Raw genomic sequence first — 12,171 nt, 5'->3', positions numbered from 1 at the left:
ACGTATGGGCTGCTACCTAGCAGAGGCAGACCAGCAGAGCCAGTGGAGGGAGACCGTCTCTCTGTGCCAGCGCTCACACAGCGAACGGGAGGAGAGGTGGCGTGAGGAAGACAAGCAGGCGACTGAAACGCTGCTTGGACTAGTGAGGGAGCAAACGGACACGCTCAGGCACCTTGTGGATGTTCTGCAGGACCGCAGGAGGACAGAGACACCCTGCAGTGTATCTGCAACTGCACTCCCCTGCCACAAAGTCCCATACCCCCCTCACCGAAAATAATCAGGAGGAGGGGCGGCCGGGGACGTGAATACTGTCACTGCACCACAGCACAGTGCTCAAGTACCCAAAAGCTCTCATACCCTACATTTGCCGAAGTCCTTCACTTCCAGACTCACAGTAGTCCCAATCCCAGTCCCATCCCCTAACTGTCTACTTAATTAATAAAAATGCTTTGCTGTTAATTACTGTTTCTGTTATGTTTTTTCAAAGAAGACTGTTTGAATGGGGGGCGTGGGGAAGGGGGTGGTTAATTGCATAGGACAGTCACCTTTCCCAGGGTACAGACACGGGGGCAGGATCAGCAGCGGGTCACACACATGGTGCAGTCAGTAGGCACCCTGGTCGGTATGGGAGGTGGTTTCCAGGATCTGTGTGGGCAAGGGAGATGTGACTTTGCAGCGGGGGAGGGCGGTTACAGATCTTATACAGCGGTCCTTGTCCTGGACCGCTGAGTCACGCAGCTGAGGAATCTGTACCCGTCCTCCTCCACCACAAGGTCACATATCCGCCCGCACACAGAATTCCATAAAGAGGGATGGCAGGCTCCGTTGAAAGAAGCATTCCGGCACTGCGGACCGCTCTAGGAGCAGGAGCCTGTCATTCCTTGAGTTTAGAGGCGGTCTTTACATCACCGCACACCCTACCCAGCACAGCCTGCGTCCCAGTTTCAACCCTTTCACGAAAAGTCATGAATAAAGAAACCTTTGTTAAGTAATAATGGGACATGTATTTTATTTTTACACGTGTGCTGGAAGTGGGGGTAACGGGGTGAACGGGGTATGTAACCGAAGAGGAGAGTCAACAGTAACTGGGTAAAGAAACAGGGGCAGGTTCAGCTTCTCTGTAAAGAAACTGAACAGTCACAGGTCACGCTGCTCGCTGCTCGCTGGTATTTGAAGAGTTCCTTGTCGCTGTCCCAGGCGCCTGTATAAGGCTTCATGAGCAAGTGCATTAGCGGGCAGGCTGGGTCCCCGAGGATGATTATAGGCATCTGCACATCCACAACAGTTATTTCGTGGTCCGGGAAGAAACTACCTTCCTGCAGGCGTCTGAGCAGCCCACAGTTCCTGAAAACACACGCATCATGAACCTTGCCCGGCCACCCGACGTTGATGTTTGTAAAACGTCCCCTATGGTCCCCCAGTGCTTGCAGCACCATTGAAAAGTAGCCCAATTTCTCATCAGCTGACTGTGGAAGAGGTGGACGATAAAGTGTGAGGAGGAGAAAACGGCGATGATCGCAGCGGGCTCCATGCTTGCAGTGCTGTGGCGTCCGCGCTGTCACTGACCAGAAAAGTGCACAAACAGATTGCCCGCAGGCGCTTTCAAGGAGGGAGGGAGGGAGGTTGTGATTGACGGTTCAATGACGACACTTACCCAAAACCACCCTCCACACATTTCTCCCCCCAGCAGGCATTGGGGGCTCTACCCAGCATTCCAATGGGCAGCGGGGACTGTGGGAACTGTGGGATAGCTTCCCACAGTGCACCGCTTCCAAAGTCGACGCTGGCCCCGTGAATGTGGGCTCAGAAATTCGAATTAGTGTATTTAGTATGGATACACAAATTCGACTTCATAAGGTCGAATCCACAAATTCGAACTAAGTTGATTCGAAATAGTCTTGTAGTGTAGACAAGGCCTGGGAAGATGGGAGAATAAGGATAAAAAAGTGGATTTATTTACATTGCAAGTGAAGAATAACTGAAGCAGTTTTGGTTTAAAGTCACTTTTCTCTGACTGGGAATTGAAGTGAAAATGCCAAATCCTAACCCCTAGACCACCAGGGAGGTGATAATGTTGTTTTTCTTTTCACTTCTGTTACACTTTCTTAGGCTACTTTCTAGCCAATTTCTGAAGCTGCTCCATTGTCCTGAGGGGCTAAGAGCAGAGAACCCCTGTGCTCAGGGTCACAACCTCAGCCCAGCCCAAGCCACTGAAAAAAACTCAAATCATGCTTCAGCTTCCTCCAGCAGGATCACAGAGCAACACAAAGAAAACCCATCAGGAACAATCCTCCTCTGCCTTCATTTACCCCATTGCAACCCTCTCAGCAGCCCACTCTTGCGGGAAGGACACTGAGCTGATACGAGCCCTGACATAGAGACCAAGGGAGGGGTGTTGCTCCCCCTGGGTGTGAGCTGATCACATTCTGACTCTGTGTAACGGGGCTCTGAGCTTTGCCATCTTGTGAGTTCTGTGTCCTCAACAAGCAACCACAGTGCTGACCCCTCCAGATCCTTCTGCTGGGAGCATGGGGATTACACAACAGCTGCCAGCCCTTTTTCCCTTTCCTTGTCCTCCTCGGCTTCCCCAGACCTTCCCCACAAATGGTTCTATCAGGCACTGGAGGGATCTAAGGACCTGCAGGTTTTCCGAACCCACCTCTTAAGGAAAACAGTGATTCCCTTTCTGACACTCCTGGGCCTGGGCTTCTTTTGAGTTTTTCCCCAGGGGGCCTGATTCCCTGTGAAAATGTGTGTGTGGCACCAGCTTGTTTGCCCCATCTCTGGGAGCTGAGAAACTTTTTCAGACTCTCCCCCACTAGAGGAGTCCAACAGCACCTCCCCTTGGTGGGAGAATCCTAAATTCCACCCTTTCACCCTGGTTACTCTGACCAGCTGATGGCGGCAGCATGCTACATCAACCCCAGCTCTCTGGTCTAAAAAGCAGCATTTAACCAGCCTTGTGACAGCTCCGGTTTGCTCACTGGAGACATAACGAACCAGGAAAGAAGGCAAATGTCAGACAGGGAACCTCAGCTCACAAATAAACACCCTCAGGCTCCTTCTACACTGCGACTATTCGAATCTCCACCATATCATTGCAATAGCAGGGGTCAGGATTTCTCTGGGGCACTGAAATGTTTCAGGGGATTGGTGTGTGAGCTCAGCCTTGCATTCCATCCCTGATGTTTCATGGACTAACAACAGCAGCAGAAAGAAAGAGCCGAGCCAATATCTCACTGTCAGAGGTGAAGGTGGCCATGTCCCCTCTGTCTGACCATCGCCATTGCAGGAGAGAAGGTTTCAATACAATTGAATGCCCTGGCTCAGACCAGAGACACAGGGAGGTTTTGCTGTTCATGGATCTGTGCAAAGGAAATTGTGTCTCTGTGTGAAATTTAGGCGGAAATGAAACGTCCACATGGTGGCTCAATGCCCTAAGGAATGTGAGTGATGGACTCTGGCTGAGAAATGATTTAACAGGAATTTGTATCAATGTATTGCCCTGATTAAAATCTATGGCTGTAAGGTGCCACTGTTGTTAGTACTTGAACCTGCGTGGAGACACCCGAGTGGGTGTCAAGTCCATTACCTTAAAGAGGCGTAGTTGAATATTTTGTCAAGATCCAAATTTCTTGGTCAAGGTCTAGCCAATGTCTAGATGCCAGAGAAAATAATACACTGATGATAATAAGAAGAATATAGAAAGATTTTGCAGTCACTATAGGCATAACTATGATGATTGTTTCATGTTTCACTCTTTATATCTGACACCATCACTGCCTTTCCCTTTAGTCTTGTAGTTTACCAAGGGTAAAACTAAACATCTCTTCAGATACAAGGGAGTGTTTGTGTTCATTCCTGTGAGCTACACAGGGGCTTGATGTAGCTGCTTTCAATCCTCCAGCTCCGCCGGGATAAGTAGCATTTCAGGCTGCCACTGAACAGAAGAAGGGAGATCATTTTTTGATAGATTATGCCTCCTCTTCAAGGTGTTTGTCTGGCTGGCAGTCCTGGTTCCCAGGTCTCTCCTGAGGGAAGAAAGTTTCTGTGCAAAATACTAAAACTTTTAAGAAGAGAGGCGGGAAAGGCGATGGCCACATGATGGGGCCAGTATGTACCACAATATGGTTCTTTTATGTGGGATGACTCTGAACACTGACTGATCTCCACTCCCTTGTGTTTGAAGAGATGTTTAGTTTTGCACTTGGGAACCTGTAAGGCTGAAGCAATTTTATGGATGGTGACACTATGATTGAAGGGTTATTTAATGTTGTACAAATTGTTAAAAACACTGAGCTTAAACTGGAACTGCCTGTTATTAAAGGCTGGTTTCCCCACACCAGTTCCATAAGCTCTGCTAGAAACACCCTGGCTTCTCTCCTGCCTCGGTGGGAACTGCAGGGAATCATCCCCTGCTGCCCTTGGCGCCAGGCTGGTTTTTCTGGGGAGGTGACGTGGAATTGATTTGTTTGCTGTTGAGAAGGGAGCCAGGCCAGTTCTCAGGGAACGTGAACTCCCAGCATCTTCCCAGCTCAGCCCAGGCTGCTGCCCTGTCCCAGCCTCTGTTTCCCTGAGGGCCCTGCGTGTTTGACTCTAGAGCAGGCCAGGAGCAGCAGCTGAGGCAGAGGACAGCCTGGGCCGGGCAGATGCTAGGAGCAGAGCACCAGAGGCCTCTCCTGGCTCCCTCCTCAGCAGCAAACAATCAGTCCCCACCCGCACCCCGGGACAGCAGCCTGGCGCCAAGGGCAGTGCCCAGTGGGGGTTTCTCTTTTTCCTCTTCCTGGGGTGAGCAGGGACCTGGGTGTTTCTAGCAGGGCAGTTGGAACTGAATTGGGGAACCAGCTTTTAATAACAGGCAGCTCAAGTTCAGACTAATTTTGTTACAATTTTCTTTATAATGTAAAATAATTCAAGAGTAAACAGGCAGGAATTATTGGAACTCTTTTCTCCCGTTCATAGAAAGAAACGGCTTTTTGGCTTTTCATGATACGGGAGTCAGGTTCATTCACTGTTCAGAAGCAACGTGCTCAGAAGCCTGTTGTGTTTCATTTCTTAGGTTCTGCTGCCATCGTGTGACCATTTCCTTCCCCTCCTTTCTGTCCAAAGCGCAGAGCCCAGTTCCTCCAGGGAGAGAAGGACATCTTTCTTCTTTCCTTCCTCAACAGCCCCCTTCCTTGGAGAGCCCTTTGCTGGGGTCTGGGTGGGGAACAGCCATTTCTGAGGATTAATTTCACACCATATTTAGTGTTGATATATAGATTTTACAGCCAGACTAGATCACTAGGTACCTCTGCTCTGACCTGATTCAGAACAGCGTCCAGAGAATTTTATCCAGTGACTCCTACAACCACCCCAAGATCTTCTGGCTGAACGAGGAAGGTTCATTCAGAAAGTCATCGTGTTTGGATGTAAAGGTGGGAAATGATGGGGAAATTGGCCCCTCTTTCAAGTTTAAATGTTGTAACTTCTACATCTAGACCGGGGTGGCCAACCTGAGCCTGAGAAGGAGCCAGAATTTCCCACTGTAACTGCCAAACGTGCACCTTTGTATGCAACTGCTGAGTCAGTTGTGAACCTTCCCATCATTATCATTATCCCTTTGAAATGATGATGGTGATGGACACTTGGCTCGATATCCCAGTGTGCCCTGGACGTCTACAGGCTGCATTAGCCAATCCAACCATTCGGCACTTGCAGATGGGCACCTCTGTATTGTGCCTGAGTCTTGTACAGCTATGAGAGGCTGGTAGATGCCAATATTTTCCCATCTTTTTAATCTGCACTAATACCAGGCCAGGCCAGGGCTGGGAAGAGAGAGCAGCAGGTTTCCCCAATTGTTTCCCGCTTGCTTTTTCTTGACTAGCTTCACCTCTGCACCAACTTGCACTTTTTTATGTGAGCCTGGCTAGCTCAGTTGGCAGAGCATCAGCCTTTTAGTCTGATGGTCCAGGGTTCAAGTCCCTGGTCAGGTGATAAACTTCTCACTATGATTGTAAAAATCTGACTTTCTGGAGTCTTCTTTGGTGTTACTCTTTCTCTTCAGGATTTTCCTTTCCTAAGAAGGGCCTTTGTGTGGGGGGGATTGAAGGAACAACTCCTTGACATCCCCTCTGTCCTTGCAGCCTGGAGGAATAAAGGCCTCTGGGCATAGAGCATGTTCCTTCCCTGCACACACACACACACACACAAACACACAGAATATCCCTAAGGAATTAGAATCACCCGCTGCCTTCCCCTGTCCTGCTGGATCCCCAAATGAAGATGCTCTTCAGCTTAAACCCATGTCCCCTCTTTTCCCAGTGCCCCTAAATCCCAACCCTCAGTCCCTCCTATTGTCACTGCTCCTCACTCCCAACCAGAGCCTGCTCCTCTTCACCCTTCTCCTCTGTCCCAACCCACAGCCCCCTCCTATTCCCAGTGCCCCTCAGAACCAACCCACAGCCCCCCTCCTCACGCTGCTCCTCAATCCCAACCCACAGCTCCCTCCTTCCCTCCAGCAGCAGGTGCTTCAGACCCCCTCAGGAAGATTTTCTTGCAAGGTTTCGTGTACGAGTCTGCATGTGGATTTTACAGTATGTTGGAAATATGTTGGGTTGGTTGCCGAAATGATCACTTGTGGCTGGTGTTGGATTCCCAGTCTCCATGTTATAGGGGCAGGAGAAACAAAGGGTTGTTATCCTTGTTGTGTGAATCAAGGACTCAACCCTGGGTGCAAACTAAATGAGCTGCCCACAGATTCTGGCAGCCACAATCAGCATTTGGTGCAAGAGCTCAGACCTATCCCTGTCCCAGAAGGAGGGGGCCATCCGTGTGGGGCTTGGACCACTGACCTATCAGCTCTTAACTCCCAAACTTTCAGTAACTCTATCATCAGTGCCAGTGAGTGTAATTTAAACCATAAGAAAAACCACACTGGGCTAGATCAAAGGTCCATCTAGCTCTGTATTTTGTCTTCTGACAGTAGCCAATACCAGGTGCTCTAAAAGCATCTCAACAAGGCACCACTGGGAGTTGAATCCAGCATCTCCTGTTTACAAAACAGGTCCTTTAACCAGCTAAACCAGGGTGCCTGCCTGTGGCTAAAGTACAGTGTCTGCTCACACCTGACTCCCTGCATCCCCACCTGGGCCCTACAAAGCAGAGGAGCAGGTGAGGTTTTTCTTGCAAGCTGTGTGTGTGTGTGAATCTTTGGCCAGGTCTGCACTACAAAGTTATTTCAGCAGAATTATATTGCTCAGGTGTGTGAAAAACACACTATGCTCCCTCGGTCGGCACTGCAATGCCACATCTGGTGACAAAACTGCCCTGTTTTGGTGACCAAATAAAACCACTTCAATGAGCTTTTTGCAGCAAACTTAAAGTGACAGAGTGTCAGTGGCTTGCCAATTACAGAACCAGTTTCTCCTCCCTTGGTTTTCACACCTCAGCTGCTGGAACAGGGCCCCATCCTCCCTGATTGATCTAACCTCGTTATCTCTAGCTTGCTTCTTGCTTGCTTATATATACACACACCTGCCCCTGGAAATTTCCACTGCTTGCATCCGAAGTGGGTATTCACCCACGAAAGCTCATGCTGCAAAACGTCTGTTAGTCTATAAGGTGCCACAGGACTCTTTGCAGTGTCAGTGTAGACGCTGCTGTTCATTATATCACCATAACTGGCCTCCTCCTCCAGTATCCCACTACGCCCTCTGTGAACTCGCCTGCCCTGCATTCCTGCTACAGAGCCATGGGCCCCTCCCCTTTCATCACTCCGGGAAGTTCTGACAGCTGAGCCTGCTGCTCTGCTCCGGCAGCCAGGAGCAAATCACTGCCGTGGATGCTGCTCTCTCCCGCCCTGTGAACACAGAGCAGGGTGGTGGGAACTTCCTTACACGGGGGAGCACCGGCATCCGAACTGTGACACCCCCAGGACACCCCTTCCCTAGAGGAGGCTCTTACCCTCTAAACAGGTTCGACTGTTTTCTAGTAAAATCACTAAAAGGGAAGGAGAAAACTTGAAAGAGGTTCCTCCTGGCGCTCACGTCGGTGAACCCGAATACTCTCTCAGTCCTCAAAGAGAGACCTGGAGAAGGAGACTTGCTGAAGCAAAGCCACAGGGTTCTCTGAGGTTTCCCTGGCCCCTCGCCCCTGTCCTGCCTGGCTGATGTCAGCATCTGTCTGTGAGGTCACCACCTCCCCACCACCTTTGACCAATAGTCTGAGGTCCTGCAAAAGGCCTTTGTGATGTCACTGCCTGTCACGGACTCACAGATCGTGCCCACTCTTGGCCCCGTGCGGTCCGTGGGGGGTGCCCCTTTCAGTGCGACAGCCCTTCTCGGGGGTCCACTCTCTCTCGGGGTCAGGCCCCCCACCTCCTGGAGCCGCACCTCTCTGAGCCTTAGCACGTCTGTCTCTCGCCGTGGGCCCCTCAGGGAGTCCACGCGCTCTGGACCCCCTGGGCCTCCTCACCCCCGAAGGGGTTGAGGCCCCCTGTTCTCTAGACCGGAGTGACTCTGAGCCAGCATAAAACAGGAGGGTTTATTAAGAGTTGAACACATCACAGGAAACTCTCAGGGCCTCAGGCCTGGCCTCTCACAATAACAGCACATCCCAGTCCCCCTGCAGCCAGCTGGGCTCTGCCTGCTTCCCCTCGCCAGCCCAGAGCCCCCCTGCTCCCCAGCTAGGCCTCTGATATCCCCGGCCCCAGGCCCCACCTCTGTCCATTGTCTTTTCTCCAGGTAAACAAGGTTGCCTGGGCCTCCTCCCCTCTCTGCCCCCCTCTGGCTGGAACAGGTTGGTCACGGGGTCCTCTCCCCGCAGCCCATTGTCCTCTCACTGGCCAGAACCGGCTGTGACTCTTGAGCTGGGTCTCCGGGTCACCAGGTCACCAGTCGCTGGGGTCTCCATCCTCCAGGCCATCAGCCGGGGTCCCAAGTCCCTCTCCGGTCCTCTGTAACAACAAACTCCATTTCCCCTCACCTCGTTAAACCAGTAACACCTGGGGACACTGAGTCCCACTCCCTGTGCATGCGAACCACTGGAAAACACAGAAAACCCTAAGAAAATCCCCCACTTCATCAAAGAGCCCAGCACCTCTCCTCCTCTGGGCACCTAGAGCAGAGGCGGCTGGTGCTGACGGCTCCAAGGGAAGGCTTAAAAGCAACAGAGGGCAGGGCAAGAGGAGGGCAGGACCATGCCTATGTGCGGCCTTCAGACAGGCACAAAAACACCCAGCCAGGCTGCTCCCTGCCATGACGAACCCCCACTGAAGCATGCGGGGTGGCTGCTGATGCTCTGTGGCCAACAACAGAAGACGGTAGGAAAGCAGGGCCAGCCCCCCTGGTGGGGCCTCTTACCGTTCCCACTCAAGGTGCTGACTTTGGCAGTGGGGCAGGAGATTTTACCCCAAGAGGCTTTTCCCCAGCTGGCGAGAAGCAGAGAAACACCCAGGCTCCCTAGGCGCTATGTAGCAACCCCCCTCCAGCACAGGGACAGGTGCACACTTGGAAGAGGGAAACTGCTCCACACGCTAGCCCGGGCAGCCGCCCAGTTTCTTTGGCAAGTCAGGAAGTGTAGTAATGACGGAGCCGAGTCAGTCAGTCTGTTCCCGTGGAGCGCCGTGGAGCCGCCCCCAACGGGGCTGTCCACGTCTATTTATTATAAATGGTTACATAAATCATGCTATTATGCGCATGTGCTAACATAATCCAACTACTTCACCCCCTCCCCTGATTGGTGCCTTATGCATTGTGTACTCCCAAAGTATGCACCTGGTCAGCGCTTTATCTGTGTGTCTCCTGATCGGGAGCGTGGGGGTGTGGGAATCACTTCAGCCGCTCTAAATCCGGGGGCGGCATTCCAACCCCCTTAGCGCTTAGGAAGTGTAACATTCCTACATCCCCTCCTTTTCTGTTTTGTCGACCCGTGCCTGGTCCGCATGTTTCATGATTTTATGGGCATACATGACGGCTTGGAATGTAGGCAGGGGTTTGCGCCGACAGGGTGTAAAACACATCCTAATATTATTAGGAATACACTGAGCAAAGCAACAGAAACCAATCCAGCAGGCAATAACAATCAAAGCATATTGCAAAACAATTTGGACCCATCCCATGGATGGCAGCCACGCCCAAAGGTCATTCCACCATGATGGGTTCCTGTCCTGCTGAATGTGTTGTGCCAATTCTTGGAGGTTATTTATGTGTGCATAAATCCGTTTAGAATTGTCTGTCAGATTAAAACAACACATGCCATATACTTCCTCACATCCCACATGGCTGAGCAATAGCAGGTAATCAATTGCCGCTCAATTATCTAATATGGCATTACAAATTAAACATCCCCGTTGCATGTGCAGCACTGCCCGGCGGCTTACATACTGGGACCAGGCAGGAGCCTAACAGGCCATGCATCTTAGGGGCCTGCTATAAACAAAAGGAAAACTAATAGGCAAGGATCACAAGTTAAGCCCATATATTATAACACATACGGTTATGCTATTCAGGTTCGGCCCTAGCCTGTAACACACAAAAACAACACAACAATATGGTAAAAAAATTAGCAATCAAACAAGCAAAAATAGCAGCAGTAAAATTCTCGGGGGTAGGCTTGGCCTTGTTATTTTCCAGCGTTTGCTGAGCCTGCTGCGCTAGTCGTTTCACCTGCCCCCAGGTAACCTTTGGTGCCGTCTTTGTGGCTCGGCACACTGGAAAGGTCTTGGTTAGGCAGATTGAAGTTGGATATCGGGTTTTTGAGGCTTTGATGCCACGTCATTGTGCCACGGTCGCACGTTCTTGGCAGGGACCCACAACGGACCTGTGGGAGTAAGCACAGCGGCATGCCCCCGTCCCCAAATTCTCAATGGAACGGGGCCATACCAGTTAGGGTCTGGGCTCTGCCTATATTTGACAGATGGGCATGGGAGCGGGGTTTTTATCTTAAATGTCATTCAGTGACTATAAAATTCTGAAAGACATTTAAAATATTTAGGGTAAACAATACTATCGCTAATTAATTTTGCTTGGCTCCCATGGTTGGCCCATCATCCCCCACTGTTTTATTTTGCTTTTGTAGGTACTCTTTAAGTGTACGATTGATCCGTTTCACAATGGCTTGACCTGTGGAATTATACAAAATACCAAAAACGTGGTTAATTTGCCACTGCGTGCAGAAATTTGCAAATCTGTAAAAAATGTAGGCGGGGCCATTATCGGTTTTTATCTGCCGGGGGGGGCGGCCCATTACGGCCACCGCAGCAAGAACATGATTAATCACGTGTTTGGCCTATTTGCCCCACTGGGGGGTGGCCCAAATGTAATGAGAGTAGGTATTAATGGTAACATATAAATATTTCCAAGGAAAAAAGGGAATAAAGCGTGACATCCATTTGCCAAATTTGATTGAATTAAAGGCGCAGGTTAACACCCAATTCAAAATTATAATAAAAACTGGCACAATAATTACAGGTTTAAACAATATATTGGGCTTAAATTAAAGGGACCATAAAATGCTTCATTAAAAATTTAGCAATTTAATAAAAAAATGCATGACTATCAATGGGATCCGAAAAGAACAGAATGGGTTAACTGAAAAAAAGCTAAAAAAAACCACTGGCCAGTCAAGGACACCTCCGCAACTGAAACTTGGCGGACAGCCAAGAGGAAGGGGAACTTGGCGAACAGCCAAGAAAAGCTGCAATGAAAACGGCAGGACTTGGCCGGGCAATAGCAAAATATATTAACCAAAAAGGGAAGGGAAGGATCACCATCTGGGCCCATGAGTCCCCTTGGTGCTGCTGTTTTGGCATATGAGCCCAAATCTGAACATAAATTCTTCCCACATAATTACTATCTATTAACCTGGGGACTATCTAAACGCCATATTTCCCGGCATGGGAATGAGGGAAGATTAGCCCCATCGTGCCCGGGGGCAGGGGTCCCGAGAGTTGGATAAGAACCGCCACCACCTCCCCGGGGAAAGTGAGCTCCTTATCTTCCTGCAACAACAAATCAATTCCCGCACTTTCTAGGGTGGCCGCCGGGGTGTCATAGACGGTAACTCCTCCCACCTTTGGGCCGGGGCTGGGGGAGCGCCCGGTGCCCTGTTTTCCGGAGGCTGGGCATTGGGCGGGGGATTGCTGCGGCATTGATTTGCCCAGTGGTAACCCTTCTTACATCGGGGACAAAT

The sequence above is a fragment of the Mauremys reevesii genome, linkage group 17 (genome assembly GCF_016161935.1).
Source record: "Mauremys reevesii isolate NIE-2019 linkage group 17, ASM1616193v1, whole genome shotgun sequence".
In the NCBI taxonomy this organism is placed as follows: Eukaryota; Metazoa; Chordata; order Testudines; family Geoemydidae; genus Mauremys; species Mauremys reevesii.
Note: the sequence above shows the minus strand (reverse complement) of the source record.